Raw genomic sequence first — 13,998 nt, 5'->3', positions numbered from 1 at the left:
TGACTCTAGGGCCTTTTGATTGAGGATCTGAAAAAAAAAAAAACTTGTTTAAGGAACCTTGCGGGCGGCAAGGAACAAAACTATTTTGTGCACTGATTCTATTTGTTTTAGGATACGAGGGGGGGCTCCTATAGAATCCCAAGAATGGCTGAACTCCGAAATGCTGCCACTACTGGACTCATTAGGACTTCTTGGCAGAGGAGTTGGGATTGAATAAAAAAACCCTACCCCAGCCTCTAGAAGATTGCCATCTACCTGAAGACTCCTTTTTGTTTAGAGTCTGCTTAAATCTATTTTGGGAACGAAAATTTTTCCTTTGTTGGAACATCCGGAATTAGTCTTACCGGTAATTCAGTTTCCATGAGACAGTTAGGTGCGGATCCGTCTGGTAACTGCACAGACAGATCCACACCTATAATGCAAACGCTTGTATCCGTTCAGAACAGATCCGTTTGCATTATTCTTATTAAAAAAAGTCTAAGTCAAAACGGATCCATCCTGACTTACATTGAAAATCAATAGGGGAAGCATCAGTTTTCAACTGCACCATATTGTGTCAGTGAAAACGGATTAGTCCCCATTGACTTACATTGTAAGTCAGGACGGATCAGTTTGGCTTCGCATGGCCAGGCGGACACCAAAACGCTGCAAGCAGCGTTTTGGTGTCCGCATCCAGAGCGGAGCCAAACTGATGCATTGTGAACGGATCCTTATCCGTTTAGAATGCATTGGGGCTAAACTGATCCGTTTTGAACAGTTTGTGAGATCCCTGAAACGGATCTCACAAACTGAATACAAAACGCCAGTGTGAAAGTAGGCCAATCTTTAGGCTACTTTCACAATGGCGTTTTGGTTTCCAGTTCAGGGATCTCACAAGCGGTCCAAATGTTAAAAATAATACAAGCAGATCCGTTCTGAACGGATGCAGAAGGTTGTATTATCGGTGCGGATCCATCTGTGCAGATCCAGGACAGATCCGCACCAAACGAGAGTGTGAAAGTAGCCTTAGCGGTGATGCCCATTAGTGGGATATTGGGACAACTTACATGGGCAAATGATTGAGCTAATTCTCGTACACCCATTCCCATTAACTGGTCTGTGCAAAACACTCATATGACAGGAGATGTGAAAGTTCTCAGCAAATACAATTATGGTTAGAAGGCAGCACATGCTCCTGCTACTAACAATGAACAATAGTAGTAAGGCTTGCATTAGACCAGCAGATGTCTTCATAATGATTAGAGATTGAATTTGCCACTCGTTCGCGACCAAAAATGTGCTTATTACATAAAAGCGATGTAGGTTTGTACTTTCGTTGATTAATCATTTGCTAGAAAGTACTACACCTCTATATGATCTTAAAGATTACAGTAGACTACATATTATATGAATGGATCTGTGGCAGAGATGCAACACCTTTTAGCAGGATCATGATTGGCGAGAAATGAGATTCCTCATACGTTATTTAATCGCTTACTTACTAAATCTCACGAGGGTCAATTTCATTCACAGTACGATATACACTCTAGTATACTCTTAATAGCCCGTGGATGACCATTTGGGAGGTGCAAATTTATCTTGCCATGCAATGCAGGAATCTTTAAAGTTGCACATGTATGCAGCTAATAAAGGATTATTAAACCTTAGACTATCAGCAATGATGTCCGATAGCTTAGGCTACTTTCACACTGGCGTTTCTGGGTCCGCTTGTGAGATCCGTTTCAGGGCTCTCACAAGCGGCCCAAAACAGATCAGTTTAGCCCCAATGCATTCTGAATAGATATGGATCAGTTCAGAATGCATCAGTTTGCCTCCGTTCAGCATCCATTCCGCCTGACGATGCAGAGCCAAACGGATCCGTCCTGACTTACAATGTAAGTCAATGGGGACGGATCTGTTTTCACTAACACAATATGGTGCAATTGAAACCGGATCCGCCTCCAATTGACTTTCAGTGTAAGTCAAAACGAATCCGTTTGAATTATGAACAAAAAAAAATAAAAAATTGTTCATGGTAATGCAAACGGATCCATTCTGAACGGATACCAGCGTTTGCATTATAGGTGCGGATCAGTCTGTGCAGATACCAGACAGATCCGCACCCAAGGCAGAGCTGAACCCAGACATACCCATAATTTCACCCAGGCAGCCCCCCTGATTTGAGCATCGGAGCATCTCATGCTCCAATGCGCTCCCTTGCCCTGAGCAAGATTGCGCAGGGCAAGGGCTCTTTTGTTTACAATGACACTGCCGGGCGGAGGCTTTCACCCAGCAGTGTGTTCGGTAACATCACCGTCTCTAAGGAACAGGCTTTAGCGCTGCCCTAGACGGTTTACTGGCTAAGGCAGCGCAAAAGCCTGACCATCTGTGCCAGTGAAGTCACCGGGCTTCCTGGCAGTCCCCATGGAGAGCCCGGTACGTCACCAGATCTAAAAAAAATGCCTTTGCCCTGTGCGATTTAGTGCATGGCAAAGGAGAGCATGAACTGCTCCGTTGCTCAGGTCAAAGGGGCTGCCGGGATGAAAACAGAGGTATGTCCGGGTTCAGCTCTAAACCCGCACAACCCCTTGATAGCGGACAACCCCTTTATACAATCCTCAGGATAAGTCAATATCAGATCGGTGGGGGTCCAAGACCCAGCACCCTCTCCAATCAGCTGGTTGAACAGAATGCAGTGATGGTATGAACGTTGCCTTCTCTTCATTGTTTACCTGCTTGTCATCAACACTGCACTAATTGCATTACACTCAGCCCCCACTGATCTGATATTGATACATATCCCGAGCTGACAACCCATTTAAGGGCTCTTTCACACTTGCGTTGTCCGGATCCGTCGTGTACTTTATTTGCCGGAGGTGCCCGCCGGATCCGGAAAAACACAAGTGAACTGAAAGCATTTGAAGACGGATCCGTCTTCAAAATGCGCTCAGTGTTACTATGGCACCCAGGATGCTATTAAAGTCCTGGTTGCCATAGTAGTAGTGGGGAGCGGGGGAGCAGTATACTTACCGTTAATGCGGCTCCCGGGGCGCTCCAGAATGACGTCAGAGCGCCCCATGCGCATGGATGACATGATCCATGCGACACGTCATCCATGAGCGTGGGGCGCCCTGACGTCACTCTGGAGCGCCCGGGGAGCCGCACGGACGGTAAGTATACTGCTCCCCACTACACTTTACCATGGCAAACAGGACTTTAGCATCCTTGCAGCCATGGTAACCATTCAGAAAAAGCTAAACGTCGGATCCGGCAATGCGCCGAAACGACGTTTAGCTTAAGGCCGGATACGGATAAATGCCTTTCAATGGGCATTAATTCTGTATCCGGCCTTGCGGCAAGTGTTCAGGATTTTTGGCCGGAGCAAAAAGCGCAGCATGCTGCGGTATTTTCTCCGGCCAAAAAACGTTCCGGTCCGGAACTGAAGACATCCTGATGCATCCTGAACGGATTTCTCTCCATTCAGAACGCATTAGGATAAAACTGATCAGGATTCTTCCGGCATAGAGCCCCGACGACGGAACTCTATGCCGGAAGAAAAGAACGCAAGTGTGAAAGAGCCCTAAACTATCAGACATCACTGCTGATGGCTTATCCAACCCCTATAAAGGCCAGGCCTAGAGCTGCAGCTATCGATTATTTTAGTAATCAAGTATTGTACCGATTAATCGAGTACTCTAATTATAAAATTAAAACAATGTTTTCTATAAAAACTCAGCCTCTCTGCCATCAGTATTTCCCCCGGTTCCCAACCAATGCCACCAGCTGCCCCCAGCTTCCACATGTCATCAGTTGCTCCCCCTCCCAGTGCTATGAACCCAGTGCTATGAAAATATACTAAGGCTACTTTCACACTAGCGATTTTCTTTACCCGGCATAGAGTTCTGTCACAGGGCTCTATACCGGAAAATAACTGATCAGGCATATCTCCATGCATTCTGATGGGAGAGTAATTTGTTCAGGATGCATAAGGATGTCTTCAGTTCAGTCATTTTGGAGAGAGTTCAGAGAAGAGCTACTAAACTAGTACATGGATTGCAGGATAAAACTTACAAGGAAAGATTAAAGGACCTTAACATTTATAGCTTGGAAGAAAGACGAGACAGAGGGGATATGATAGAAACTGCTAAATACATAAAGGGAATCAACTCGGTAAAAGAGGAGAGAATATTTAAAAGAAGAAAAACTGCTACGAGAGGACATCGTTTTAAATTAGAGGGGCAAAGGTTTAAAAGTAATATCAGGAAGTATTACTTTACTGAGAGAGTAGTGGATGCATGGAATAGCCTTCATGCAGAAGTGGTAGCTGCAAATACAGTGAAGGGGTTTAAGCATGCATGGGATAGGCATAAGGCCATCCTTTATATAAGATAAAGCCAGGGGCTATCCATAGTACTCAGTATATTGGGCAGACTAGATGGGCCAAATGGTTCTTATCTGCCGACACATTCTATGTTTCTATTTTGACTGATCAGGCAAAAGAAAACCGTAGCCTGCTACGGTTTTATCTCCAGCGAAAAAAACTGAACCCTTGCCTGAATGCCAGATCAGGCATTTTTTTCCATAGGGATGTATTAGTGCCGGATCAGGCATTCAAATTGCTGCATTGACGGATCCGGTATTCTGGTCTGCGCATGCTCAGACCTTAAAAAAAGTGAAAAAAATAAATACCGGATCCATTTTGCCTGATGACACCGGAAAAACGGATCCAGTATTGCAATGTATTTTTCTGACTAATCAGGCATTTTTCTGACTGATCAGGATCCTGATCAGTCTGAAAAATGCCTGCTCAGTCAGAAAAAATTACATGCGTTTGCATACAGTTTTCCTGATCAGGCAGGCAGTTCAGGCAACGGAACTACGGTCCAGGAACCAAACTACACAAGTATGAAAGTACCCTAAGTTACACACAGTGTGCACTTAAGGGTGGGGGGGGGGGGGCTTGGGGGGAGAAAGGCAATTGTTTTTTGTTTCCACACGAAAAAAAACAAAAAAACAAAAAACAAAAGCATGTACACAAAAAAACACAGCTTGCCCTGCAAAAAAACTAAAACCTCACACCTCTGTTGGTATAAAAAAAAAAACAAGTCCGGGCAACATATTGCAACAAATTTGTTTAAAGAGGACCTTTCACTAGATTAAAAAAATCTAAAATAACTATACAGACATGTAGAGCGGCGCCCAGGGATCTCCCTGCACTTACTGTTATACCTGGGCGACGCTCCGTTCGCCCAGTATAGGCTCCAGTATCTTCACATATTAGGCTCCACCCAGGGGAACCTGCCGGCATCTCTTTCTCCCATTCTGTAGCGCTGGCCAATCGCAGCGCTCAGCTCATAGCCTGAGAGGCTTTTTTTTCTCTCAAGCTATGAGCTGAGCGCTGCGATTGGCCAGCGCTACAGCATGGGAGAAAGACGCTGGCAGGTTCCCCTGGGTGGAGCCTAACATGTGAAGATACCGGAGGCTATAACGGGAGAACGGAGCGGCGCCCAGGGATAACAGTAAGTGCAGGGAGATCCCTGGGCGCCGCTCTACATGTCTGTATAGTTAGTTTAGATTTTTTAATCTAGTGAAAGGTCCTCTTTAAGTCAACTTTCACACTGGCGTTTTGGCTTTCTATTTGGAAGATCCATTCAGGGATCTCACAAGCGGAACAAAACGGATCAGTTTTGCCCCTAATGCATTCTGAATGGAAAATGAACCTCTCAGAATGCATCAGTTCAGTCTCCATTCCGCTTTGGAGACGGACACGCTCACAGCGTTTTGGTGTCAGTCTGATGAAACTGAGCCAAACGGATCCATCCTGGCACACAATGTAAGTCAATGGGGACAGATCCGTTTTCTATGACACAATCTGGCACAATAGAAAACAGATCAGTTTTGGCTATATTTAAGATAATACAAACTGATCCGTTCTGAACGGATGCAGACGTTTTATTATCAGTAACGGATCCGTCCATGACGAGTGTGAAAGAAGCCTAAAAAAATACATTGTTTGAATTTTCGAAAGTAGTAATATGTACCACAAACTGCTGACATTTGATACTACCATACTCTTACTGACTCAAATACAATTAACATTTTTATTGCACAACAAAAAATAAAAAGAAAACGCTAAACACCATAAGGCTCCATTCACATGTCCGCAAATGGGTCCACATCCGTTCCGCAATTTTGCGGAACGAATGCGGACCCATTCATTTTCTATGGGGACGGAATGATGCAGACAGCACACTGTGCTGTCCGCATCTGCGGAGCACTGCTCCGATCTTCGGGTCCGCAGCTCCGCAAAAGATTGAACATGTCCTATTCTTGTCCGCAGCTTGCGGACAAGAATAGGCATTTCCATAAGGGTGCCGGGCGGGTGAGTTGTGGATCTGCAATTTGCAGGTCCGCAACACACCACGGACGTGTGAATGGAGCCTAAAGGTTTCTCAATAAATTACATAAACCAGTAATTCGATTAAAAAGCACAACCCTTCCCACCGGAAAAAAATAAATAAAATTGATGCAGAAATTACAACTGAAGACAGAAAAACAAAAGTCTTTTACTTGGTCTGCAAATAAGGGTACTTTCCCACTTTCAGAGGATTTTGCCAGGCAGTTCCATCGCAGGCAATCTGGAGGCAAACAGATGCATTTGTGAGGCGGATCAGTCTCACAAATGCATTGCAATACCGGATCAGTCGTTCCGGTTGTCACAAATTTAATAGTCTGTGCATGTGCGGACAGAAAGAACAGATCCGTTTTTGCCGGAAAACTTGGGGCCGGATCCGGCATTAATACATTTCAATGGAAATTCATGCCGGATCCAGCATTCCAGCAACTGTTGAGGATTTTTGGCCAGAGATAAAACTGCAGCATGCTGCGGTACTTTCTCCGGCCCAAAAACGTAAGAGCGACTGAACTGAGGAAAACCTGATGCAAACAGAACAGATTGCTCTGCATTCAGAATGCATTAGGATAAAATTGATCAGTTTTTTTTTCTGGTATAGAGCCCCGAGGACGGAACTCAATGCCGGAAATGAAAAACCGCTAGTCTGAAAGTACCCTTAGGGTGTAAACCGCAAAACAGACTGGTGATAGATCGCAGTGTCGGGAATTACAACTTGCAGTAACTTCCTTTGGATTTTCCATTAGCAGCTGTACAGTCAGATGTTCAGTGGGTCCATAAATACAAACCTCCCCAAGGGTCCCTATTTTTTGATCTGCGGTATAGAACGGCATTGGTACATGTACAACAGGGAGTGTCTATATATTAGTCCCTGCCTCAGTTAATGATTCAGATACTTTGTTACAATGTGATAAGAAAACTACTAAAAATGTAGAAATACAAAGGAAAAACAGAACTTCCACACAATGAACCATGCGTGTCCGTCTCTGGAAGGTGTGTAAATTTAGGTCAGGGACAGAGGCCATGTTGTGAGCCACCCTGCCTCACGTGCACCCCGACAACACGGAGACATGAACGCAGCCACCTTTACACCAACCTAAAAACATTCCCAAATAACTAAGTTCACATTCACAGTACACGTGATAAGCGCTGGAAGGCCTGGAGCACGACCATTTCATACCACCTTCTGCTAGTAGAGGAAGAAGTACAGGCAGGAACAAGCGGCAGTCAGCGCCCACACCGTACAAGTCCCCACAATCCGACGCTGCAAGTTTACGGCGCATGCGTACCTCCACTGCAGAAAACGCACTATTTACTTCTAAACGGTCAAGTTACAGGAAAACAAAGCGGTGCACGAAACACGGCTCCCAGCCTATCCAGAAGGCCGGAGGCCCTGAACACGGGACAATATTCCCCCCTATACACCCTTACCCACCTGCAGAGCTCTCCACCGCTGTTGACATGAGAGAGAGCTGACGCAAGATTGCGTACGACTCACTTATATAAACTCCAGTAGGGGGTGTGGCCGAAGTTTACGTGACGAAGAATGACGCGCAGCGCTATAGGTTGGCCGGTAGTTACACGATGGGCGTACTGACGTCCTCTTCTCTACGTGCAGCTGAGCTGATCACTTGGCTGTCTGTCGACTTCACCCAGACCAGTTCTAACCGACCTATGTGTTCCTACTTTCCATGAAAACATTGCCTCACACTGAGCTCTGTGAATGGGCGGTGCACAATCGTGTCAGGATGGTGTAGTGTAGTTCACACAGAGGTGATTGTGAGGCTTTAGGCCTTGTTCACATCACCGTTCAGCCGGCTCATAACTGAGCGGAACGGAGCCTACAGACCCCATAACTATAATGGGGTCCGTTAGGTTTCCGCTCAGATGATTTTGGAGCGGAGACAAAAGTCCTGCATGCACAACTTTTGTCTCCGCTCCAAAATCATCTTCTGAGCGGAAACCTAACGGACCCCATTATAGTCTATGGAGTCCGTAGACCGTAGGCTCCGTTCGGCAATGTGCCGAATCCGTCCTTTCCGTTCTCCTGCTCCTATAACGGAGCAGGAGAACGGAAAGGCTGAATGCTGATAGGTCGGATCCGTCTGGTATGTGCCCAGACGGATCCGCACCTATAATGCAAACGCTTAGATCCGTTCAGAACGGATCCGTTTGCATTACCATGAACAAAAAAAAAAATTTTTTTTTTTTGTTCATGATAATGCAAACGGATCCGTTTTGACTTTACATTGAAAGTCAATGGGAGACGGATCCGTTTGAAAATTGAGCCATAGGCTACTTTCACACTAGCGTTCGGAGCGGATCCGTCTGATGTTTCATCATATGGATCCGCTCCGATAAGGTGTGGCTTAGAGTAAATAAAATGTGCCACTGTACACTGTGTACCGCTGTTATTCTCCCTCCTTGGGCTTTTCGAAAGTTGGGATGTATGCTGTTGCTGTATCCAACCAAACCCATGACGTGCTTCTCCTCTCACACAGTTAGGCTACTTTCACACTTGCGTTAGGAGCGGATCCGTCTGGTATCTGCACAGACGGATCCGCTCCTATAATGCAAACGCTTGCATCCGTTCAGAACGGATCCGTTTGCATAACCATGAACAAAAAAAAAAAAAAAAAATTTTTTATTTTTTTTTGGTCATGATGATGCAAACGGATCCGTTCAGACTTTACATTGAAAGTCAATGGGGGACGGATCCGTTTGAAAATTGAGCCATACTGTGTCATCTTCAAACGGATCCGTCCCCATTGACTTCCATTATAAGTCTGGACGGATCCGTTCGCCTCCGCACGGCCAGGCGGGCACCCGAACGCTGCAAGCAGCGTTCAGGTGTCCGCTCACTGAGCGGAGCGGAGGCTGAGCGCTGGCAGGCGGATGCATTCTCAGTGGATCCGCCTCCATTGAGAATGCATCAGGGCTGGACGGCTGCGTTCGGGACCGCTCGTGAGCTCCTTCAAACGGAGCTCACGAGCGGACACCTGAACGCAGGTGTGAAAGTAGCCTAATGCAGACGTTCGCATCCGTTCAGAACGGATCCGTCTGCATTAAAACTTAGAAAATTTTCTAAGTGTGAAAGTTCTCTGAGCGGATCCGTTCAGACTTTACATTGAAAGTCAATGGGGAACGGATCCGCTTGAAGATTGAGCCATATGGTGTCATCTTCAAGCGGATCCGTCCCCATTGACTTCCATTATAAGTCTGGACGGATCCGCTCGCCTCCGCACAGCCAGGCAGACACCCGAACGCTGCAAGCAGCGTTCAGTTGTCCGCTCACTGAGCGGAGCGGAGGCTGAACGCTGGCAGGCGGATGCATTCTCAGTGGATCCGCCTCCACTGAGAATGCATTGGGGCCAGACGGATGCGTTCGGGACCGCTCGTGAGCCCCTTCAAATGGAGCACACGAGCGGACACCCGAACGCTAGTGTGAAAGTAGCCTAACTTAGGCTACTTTCACACTAGCGTTTGGAGCGGATCCGTCTGATGTTTCATCAGACGGATCCGCTCCGATAATGCAGACGTTCGCATCCGTTCAGAACGGATGCGTCTGCATTAAAACTTAGGAAATTTTCTAAGTGTGAAAGTTGTCTGAGCGGATCCGTTCAGACTTTACATTGAAAGTCAATGGGGAACGGATCCGCTTGAAGATTGACCTATATGGTGTCATCTTCAAGCGGATCCGTCCCCATTGACTTCCATTATAAGTCTGGACGGATCCGCTCGCCTCCGCACGGCCAGGCGGACACCCGAACGCTGCAAGCAGCGTTCAGGTGTCCGCTCACTGAGCGGAGCGGAGGCTGAACGCTGGCAGGCGGATGCATTCTCAGTGGATCCGCCTCCACTGAGAATGCATTGGGGCCAGACGGCTGCGTTCAGGACCGCTCGTGAGCCCCTTCAAATGGAGCACACGAGCGGACACCCGAACGCTAGTGTGAAAGTAGCCTAACTTAGGCTACTTTCACACTAGCGTTTGGAGCGGATCCGTCTGATGTTTCATCAGACGGATCCGCTCCGATAATGCAGACGTTCGCATCCGTTCAGAACGGATGCGTCTGCATTAAAACTTAGGAAATTTTCTAAGTGTGAAAGTTGTCTGAGCGGATCCGTTCAGACTTTACATTGAAAGTCAATGGGGAACGGATCCGCTTGAAGATTGAGCCATATTGTGTCATCTTCAAGCGGATCCGTCCCCATTGACTTACATTGTAAGTGTGGACGGATCCGCTCGCCTCCGCACGGCCAGGCGGACACCCGAACGCTGCAAGCTGCGTTCAGGTGTCCGCCTGCTGAGCGGAGCGGAGGCTGAACGCTGCCAGACTGATGCATTCTGAGCGGATCCGCATCCATTCAGAATGCATTAGGGCTGTACGGATCCGTTCGGGGCCGCTTGTGAGCCCCTTCAAACGGAACTCACAAGCGGAGCCCCGAACGCTAGTGTGAAAGTAGCCTTAGAAAGAGTTGAGATCAGCCTGGCACAAACAGGTTCTTGCCACAAGAACTGGCATCAAAGTGGGAAAATGGACATATTTCATTTATATGACCACGTAACTGATGTTTTTAAAGGGTTAATAATATTTTTTTATAGTGCCACCATATTCTGCAGCGCTTTACAAATTCATAGAGTTCACGTAGAAACCAAAAGTGGCTAATATACAACTGAAACACTAGGCGTCAGGGTCTGGCTCGCAAGAGCTTACAATCCATGAGGAATTGGGGGTGACACATTAGGTAGTTGATTGTGATAAGTAGGATTTGAGCCATTATTGAACTGACAGGAGTGGTGCCGGCCAATCTGCTTCGGATTTGGGACTACTAGAGGATCGAGTTTAGGCCAGAGGAGTTGGTGGGGGAAAGGTTTAGTCAGGGAAAAGTCATTTTACATTTGAAGGTGGAGAATTTGTGAATTGACCTAGTATTCCGGGGCAGAGTATTCCAGAGAGTAGGTGCAGCTCGAGAAAAGTCTTGAAGACGGGAGTGAGAGGTGCGAATTATGGAGGTTATTAACCGCCTCCGGACCGCCTAACGCAGGATCGCATTCCGGAGGCGGCAGCCCTGCGCAGAGTCACGCATATACGCGTCATCTTGCGAGACGCGAGATTTCCTGTGAATGCGCGCACACAGGCGCGCACGTTCACAGGATCGGAAGGTAAGCGAGTGGATCTCCAGCCTGCCAGCGGCGATCGTTCGCTGGCAGGCTGGAGATGTGATTTTTTTAACCCCTAACAGGTATATTAGACGCTGTTTTGATAACAGCGTCTAATATACCTGCTACCTGGTCCTCTTGTGGTCCCCTTTGCTTGGATCGACCACCAGAGGACACAGGCAGCTCAGCAATATATAGCACCACTACACTACACCCCCCCCCCTGTCACTTATTAACCCCTTATTCACCCCATATAGACTCCCTGATCACCCCCCTGTCATTGATCACCCCCCTGTCATTCATCACCCCCTTGTAAGGCTCCATTCAGACGTCCGTATGATTTTTACGGATCCACTGATACATGGATCGGATCCGCAAAACACATACGGACGTCTGAATGGAGCCTTACAGGGGGGTGATCAATGACGGGGGTGATCACCCCATATAGACTCCCTGATCACCCCCCTGTCATTGATCACCCCCTGTCATTGATCACTCCCCTGTAAGGCTCCATTCAGACGTCCGTATGTTTTTTACGGATTCACGGATACATGGATCGGATCCGCAAAACACATACAGACTTCTGAATGGAGCCTTACAAGGGGGTGATCACCCCATATAGACTCCCTGATCACCCCCCTGTCATTGATCACCCCCCTGTAAGGCTCCATTCAGATGTCCGTATGTTTTTTACGGATCCACGGATACATGGATCGGATCCGCAAAACACATACGGACATCTGAATGGAGCCTTATAGGGGGGTGATTAATGACAGGGGGGTGATCACCCCATATAGACTCCCTGATCACCCCCCTGTCATTGATCACCCCCCTGTCATTGATCACCCCCCTGTAAGGCTCCATTCAGATGTCTGTATGTTTTTTACGGATCCACGGATACATGGATCGGATCCGCAAAACACATACGGACATCTGAATGGAGCCTTATAGGGGGGTGATCAATGACAGGGGGGTGATCACCCCATATAGACTCCCTGATCACCCCCCTGTCATTGATCACCCCCCTGTCATTGATCACCCACTTGTAAGGCTGCATTCAGATGTCCGTATGTTTTTTACGATCCACGGATACATGGATCGGATCCGCAAAACACATACGGACATCTGAATGGAGCCTTATAGGGGGGTGATCAATGACAGGGGGGTGATCACCCCATATAGACTCCCTGATCACCCCCCTGTCATTGATCACCCCCCTGTCATTGATCACCGCCCTGTAAGGCTCCATTCAGACATTTTTTTGGCCCAAGTTAGCGGAAATTTATTTATTTTTTCTTACAAAGTCTCATATTCCACTAACTTGTGTCAAAAAATAAAATCTCACATGAACTCACCATACCCCTCACGGAATCCAAATGCGTAAATTTTTTTTGACATTTATATTCCAGACTTCTTCTCACACTTTAGGGCCCCTAGAATGCCAGGGCAGTATAAATACCCCACATGTGACCCCATTTCGGAAAGAAGACACCCCAAGGTATTCCGTGAGGGGCATATTGAGTCCATGAAAGATTGAAATTTTGTCCCAAGTTAGCGGAAAGGGAGACTTTGTGAGAAAAAAAAATAAAAAATCAATTTCCGCTAACTTGTGGCAAAAAAAAAAAAATTCTATGAACTCGCCATGCCCCTCATTGAATACCTTGGGGCGTCTTCTTTCCAAAATGGGGTCACATGTGGGGTATTTATACTGCCCTGGCATTTTAGGGGCCCTAAAGCGTGAGAAGAAGTCTAGGATCCAAATGTCTAAAAATGCCCTCCTAAAAGGAATTTGGGCCCCATTGCGCATCTAGGCTGCAAAAAAGTGTCACACATGTGGTATCGCCGTACTCAGGAGAAGTTGGGCAATGTGTTTTGGGGTGTCATTTTACATATACCCATGCTGGGTGAGATAAATATCTTGGTCAAATGCCAACTTTGTATAAAAAAATGGGAAAAGTTGTCTTTTGCCGAGATATTTCTCTCACCCAGCATGAGTATATGTAAAAAGACACCCTAAAACACATTGCCCAACTTCTCCTGAATACAGCGATACCACATGTGTGACACTTTTTTGCAGCCTAGGTGGGCAAAGGGGCCCACATTCCAAAGAGCACCTTTAGGATTTCACAGGTCATTTACCTACTTACCACACATTAGGGCCCCTAGAATGCCAGGGCAGTATAACTACCCCACAAGTGACCCCATTTTGGAAATAAGACACCCCAAGGTATTCCGTGAGGGGCATAGCGAGTTCCTAGAATTTTTTATTTTTTGTCACAAGTTAGCGGAAAATTATGATTTTTTTTTTTTCATACAAAGTCTCATATTCCACTAACTTGTGACAAAAAATAAAAACTTCCATGAACTCACTATGCCCATCACGAAATACCTTGGGGTGTCTTCTTTCCAAAATGGGGTCACTTGTGGGGTAGTTATACTGCCCTGG

At 46.7% G+C, this 13,998-nt stretch overlaps 1 protein-coding gene across 2 annotated transcripts in view; it reads right to left on the bottom strand.

Annotated features, from left to right (window-relative positions):
- Nucleotides 1–7,899, bottom strand: part of MKNK2 (MAPK interacting serine/threonine kinase 2) — a 105,888-nt gene extending 97,989 nt beyond the window's left edge. For both annotated transcript variants that reach the window (XM_040417789.1, XM_040417788.1), the window contains exon 1: nt 7,827–7,899. The gene's annotated coding sequence lies outside the window, so the exon portion shown is untranslated. The remainder of the gene's footprint in view (nt 1–7,826) is intronic.
- Nucleotides 7,900–13,998: the final 6,099 nt, after the last annotated feature.

Source organism: Bufo bufo, chromosome 2 (genome assembly GCF_905171765.1).
Source record: "Bufo bufo chromosome 2, aBufBuf1.1, whole genome shotgun sequence".
NCBI lineage: Eukaryota > Metazoa > Chordata > Amphibia > Anura > Bufonidae > Bufo > Bufo bufo.
The sequence above is the reverse complement of the archived record's forward strand: the minus strand, read 5'-3'. Positions and strand labels throughout refer to the sequence as shown.